A 6,000-nucleotide genomic window follows, 5' to 3' on the forward strand; every position below is an offset into this window, starting at 1 on the left:
CACTGCAGTTGACACTCAAATGATAATAATATGGCTGCATGTGGGTAACACAAACATTACTTCTCACATGCTGACATAATGGCAAATACACTGATAGAAGAGTTGAGATGTTCACTTACCATTTTTTTCTTCATCTCCTTATTTTGTTTAATCTCCCCATTGCTTTGTTGCTTGTTCTCCATCCTGTTACTTTATAAATTGATAGCTGAGGAGGAAAAGAGGGAAACTTATAGCAGGATCCAGCAAGTGCACCAGGAAGGCACAGCAGCATCAAAAATGCAGTTAAAAGCAGCCAAAAATACATGTCAACTGTGCTGAAGTCATCCACCTGGAGGGCTACGTTTGAATTTACCCAAATGTTGGGTCAGAATGATTCTGAGGCTTCTCTCACCTCCTGACATTAGCTGTGCCACTGTGTGAGTGCTTCTGCAAAGGGTGAGCCTATTTATTCAGCGCCCTGTCAAGAAAATTCCTCTCTAATCATCACCATATGTACTTCAACTGTGTTAAAAGGCATTTTAATAATCACTTATTAAGTAATCTGGTTTCTGTAGTTTCAGGCAGGGTGGATTATCTGTGCTTCATGTCATGGTCTTGGGCAGTTCATCAATCTGTTCAGTTTGTCCTGAATATGGATAATGGTTTCTTCTGCATCAACATCTCAAGGATATCACATTTCAATATCTTTGAGATGTTGAATATTAAGGTATACATAGATTGTAATGATAGATCCTGTCTTGAATGCAAGGTGTCCGTTAGGAGTTTAAAAGACAGTGAGCTATGACACACAGAGACTAACAGTCAACTTAGGGAAAGAGCAGGTTGGAGCAGAAGTTATGTTCAGATTCTCGTGTATATAGGAGGCTTTCTAAGAAGTGATCCTATGTGACAGAAGAAATACCATAGGGAGTGCTGGGGCCATTATTTCTGAATGGTTCCAAGAAATCAGGCTGTGTTTTAAGGTAAGAGGAACTAGGAAAGTGACTGCATTATATAATCACTGAAGCCAGAAAAATTGCTGTCTTCCTTCTTCACCTCCCAGTGCAGTCAATACTGAAAGACTACAGACAACATTTTCCCTTCTGCTGTGTAGAGCTTTAGTCAGTTGCTGCTAAATTACTCTTTAATGAGAGCTTTTAAGGCAAAAGCTTTTCACTTCATAAAAGATAGACTTAATCTTACCACTGGATATTTCACCTGCGCCGTGCCACGTTCAACAAGAATACCAGAAGTAATCCATCAGTATTCCTCTCTGCAGCACCCACATGCTATTCATTTTTTTTTTTTTTTTCACATTTAAGGCAGATAATTAAGTTGATGATGTGTTAAATGTTACACTTCTGTCGGAGTGCCAACAGAGCATCATCTAACTGGAAATTAAGAGCTTACTGGATGGAGAGTATATGGGGCATAACACTGAAACAGGAACAGCATGGGCTCAGTCACAAGCTGTCAGGTAAACAACTAAAGAGAAATTTCAACCTCACAGCTACACCACTAGCAAAGATAGTTAACTCATGTCTGCCTTTCATCGCCACATTTTTATATGGCTGAATTGTCTTAACCTCTTGTTCTTTTAGCAGTCTTTAAAACACCTTTATAATATTTCTGGATTGTTGGGAAGCCAGCAATAGCCAACTGTGCCCCATCTGCAGAGGTGTTCAGATCAAACTGTCTATCCTGTATTCTGGGTACCTCCAGTTTCACAGCTTTTTACAGTATCCAGTGTGATACAGAAATCAAGAAATCTAGACTGGAGAGGGAGTACAGATCACTGAAATGCTTTGTGGGTTTACCAGTGTTCCTTCTGCAGTCTTACTGACTTGTGTGCAGGGAAGAGATGTGGTGTTAGAGCAAGTAAAACAAGATCTTCTGAATGCAGCATCTCACAATGCCTATAGGAGTGACATTCTGCTTGGGAAAATGAATATCTGGAGTCTGGACTGCTGCAGTTGGTTGACATCCACTGAAATACTTTAACAGATGGGGGGGAAAGTGCATTCTATCCCTGGCAAGTGCAGGAAAATTAGTTAAGATAAAGATCCAGAAACATTGTCTTATTTTTTTGTTGTATAGTATGGAATAATAGGTCTCTGCTCCCCCCAGTTTTGACATCCAAATCAGGAACAATTTATGTATTAGATTCTCATAACTGACAACTATCTGAGTAAAATATGTTTCTGAAATTTCATTCATGACAAGGGTTTATTTTCTCCTCACATCGTGCTGTTAAGATCTATTCTTGTGCAACTGAGGCTGTGCTCCTCGTACTGTTTGCATAAAAGGTCAAACAGTCTCAACATTAAAGTGTCATCTGGAGTCAGGCGTGGCATGACTTCAATGTGGCACAGAGCATTCCTATGGTACTGAACCATTTAGCAAGAGTTAATCTGCAGAACAGATATTGTAGGCGCGCCAGCTTCCAGAAATACTTGTTCTCTTAAGTAATTAATTGATACAGTGTTACAAAGCTCGTATATCTCTTTTATCCCCAATATCTGTGTCAGTCCTTAAGTGTTTACAAAGCGGTTATTTCTGTATCTCTGTTCCAGTATTCCAGACATGTCATGATTCTCACTGAGAAAATGAAAAATTAATTTCCATTTCGAATTAATCTGAGCTTTTTAATATATAGATTAGTGGAATATTTAAAATTGTGATCTGTAGAAATCTATTATCCAGGAGAAGAGGACAGATTGTGGAGTAAATGACTGCTAATTCAAATGCTAAGTACTTGTCTAACAGGGGGAAACAGTTTATTTAGTCACTCCAAGAAATCGGTTTGAATGCAGATAGAGCTATCCCTCTGTGCCCACATCAAACCTGTTGCCAAATAGGAGAAGTTGCTCCAAGCTATCCACTTCAATGTCTAGGCATTACTTACCTCTTATCCAAAGTACTCTTCACTCTCAGTGCTCTCCAGCATTCAGCCCGTTCAGAAGGTTGTTACAGCAGTCCTCCTCTCTGAAATAAGGACACTTAAATTATTGAACAAAACATAGTGCCAGCTTTAGCCTTTTTATATCTTCTCAGAATGAATAAATAATTAACCGTAATTAGGAAAAAAAAAAAAAAAAAAAAAAAAAAAAAAAAGTAGTAAAATACTTAGGCTGGAATTCATGTAATAAATCTTCTCTAACCAGTAGAAAATGAACTGCCTTGTATGGCTGCAATACTACACAAGAGGTCTTTGTTTCAGCTACCACATAATGTTTAAAGACTTTACTTCCACATTTGAACCAATAGACATTTGCAATGCAAATGCCTGAGGCTAGGACCTGCATTGTGTATTCTTGCTTATTTACGTTTATCCTGGTTCAGGAACACCCACAGCATTCCATGTGCTCTAAATAGCTTTTAATAGTGATGTGTTGGGCCAGTACTGATGTATGTAGGAGTGCATAGTACTGGCTGGGAGTCATCTCTTTACAAGGTTTTGAAAGGTTGGAGACAAAACATACTGTACAGTAACAAAAAATACAGTAGCTTGTAAAAGGATTTTACTTTATTGTTGTTCTGGCTTTGTGCCACAGATAGGAACTTTGTATCAGTGTTAGTTTAAGTGCTAAACAAAACATGTGTGAGAACAAGGCAGTAACAGTTTGCTCTTTGCTGTCAGATCCGCATATCCCAAAGATAGATCGTGTAGATAAGTGTAGATAAGAGCACTCTTAGGTATGAGAAGGTGTGCTCCATTTTAGCTTTTCCATGTTAGCATGTGTATTGCTTACTCTGAAAATCCTATGCACATTGCATTAGTCTCATCAGCATTTCCTCAAGGACATTGATAGATAGTTTAATTGCATTATCTGTATGCTTGCAGATGCTAAACTATCCACAGTGCACTAGGCAGAGAGGCACCAGTTGGCTGAAATTCTGAACTCTGGATGGGACTAGAAGTAGCACTGTTCAGTTTGTTATTGAACATGTAGTACCTGGTTTCTATTTCAGGTCATCATTATTCTGGCTGCTTTCATAGATCTCTTTTGACCCCGAAAAATAAATCTCAATAAAAGGAACAAAAACATTTTCTCAAAAGATGTTGCCATTCAGTTTGCTTCAGAAAAACATGGGTGTCCTTCTCCAGCTGCAAGATACTGTTGTGAAAACATCACTTTTTTGGAGACAGGAAAGAAGGTCTCTGAAATATTTCTTAGCAAATTTTATCTAGAAGTATCATTAAACTTGGCATCCAATGTCTTAATTTTAAGAGGAAAAAATATCTGGTCATTTAACCTTTTGCAACAGAGATGTTATGATGATTATGAGGAAACAGGAGATTCCTCTCATCAGTATCTGGAATAAGAATGATGGAGCATATGAGCTTCAACTGACTCTTGTATCTTAGATATGAGTGACAGAAGATACCTTCCTGGTTTATACACATTTAATTTACAGTTTCTGCTGTCTAATTTTTAACCAAAATCTTCATAACTTTTAAGCTAATCCAAAGTGGTTAAGCTGTAGCAGTTTAACCATGTGCAGTTCAGATGTGCTACTTCTTAATAGCACCCCTCATTTGTGGCAAGGTTGCGTTGCTCAGCATGTCCCGTGATTCACATAAGGACAGTAAAATAGGTAAGAGGAGGTCATAAAGCTGGCAGTGCTATGCTACAAAAGCAGTTACATGTGGCTTTATAAGCTTTGGAAAGACGTGTCAGTTGACAAAACATGAGTTTTATTATGATAGAAGAGCAGCCCACTGTGCTAGAACTGATGCTGTCAGACTAAACAAAACTACTTACTTCATCCAAGTTCTCTCAAGTTTTAGGTCCATGTTTATGAATTTGTCCTATGTCTATTTGAGTAAGAATACAAAGAAACCAACTCAAGGGCAATTTAAACAGATGATAGAACCAAGAAACAGGACAAATAAACAAGAATTACTTTGTTAGATACTACACAAGAAATAGAATTTCATTTTTTCCTTTAAATTGAAATTATAAACAAAAGAAAAGAGACATCTTTACACACAAGCTTCAGTAAACTGCTCAGCAACTGAATATTCAGGGAGAAGTCTGTAAAATTTTAATTTCACATTCAATAAGAACTTTTTCAATGTTATGATCTTTGAAATAGAATTGCCACAATAAATAACTAGAGGATATATCATATTTGTAGTTATATGTGAAAACTTGTTCACACTTAAAAACGTGATTGGTTTCCATGCACGTGAGCCTACCCACAAATTCAATCTCAAATTAGGAAACCAAACTTTGCTCAGATTTCAGTTCTTCAAAAACACCCTGATGTGGCAAAGAGTAGAATACAGTTTAGCTGAAACAACAACTGCAACAGCAACAAAATCAACAATAAATATATTAACATATGAAGTATTTTGAAAGATTTTGAACTAATTATTACATATTACTGACTTGGATCAGCTACAGCAGAGTATTTCCTAGTTCTTTCAAGGAAAATGTGGTTAATAATTTCCCTTTGCCCTGTTGGTCATTAGCACTGTTTTAACAGTTTTCTCTTATTTATACATGCAAATCTCTTACAGCATCATTTAGGAAAAAAATCTCATGAACAGTGGGTTTAATGCTATTGTTACATTAGGGTTATTTCCAGCATTACCTTCCATGCAAATGAAAGCTAGTTAAATCTTTGCCAAGTTATTTCCAGTGAGGTCAGCCTGGCGTCCACCTACTATTTAGTAAATGTTAAATTAAATATTGACAAGTAGAAGCTTTTTCTATTGTAAGGTCATGCCCTGAGTTAAGACCAGAGTTGCTCCTGAGTGAATAGGAAATACCCTAAATGTAGCTTTTGCTAAAAAGCAGGACTATGCCCCAAATAAAGTCCTTCTAGGGTGGGAATTCGGATCTCAGTACTAAAGAAGGCAGAGTCCCCCCCATCTGAGGGTTTTTCAATTGAATTTCAGAAAATATCTTCTAAATTTCCATAACTGAAATGTTTGAGCAGCTTATGTTGCCTTTATTGATGCTGTAGGTGAGGGAACTTCTGCTCTGCAAAACACTGAAGGCTTGAGACTCA

Source organism: Excalfactoria chinensis, chromosome 4 (genome assembly GCF_039878825.1).
Source record: "Excalfactoria chinensis isolate bCotChi1 chromosome 4, bCotChi1.hap2, whole genome shotgun sequence".
In the NCBI taxonomy this organism is placed as follows: domain Eukaryota; kingdom Metazoa; phylum Chordata; class Aves; order Galliformes; family Phasianidae; genus Excalfactoria; species Excalfactoria chinensis.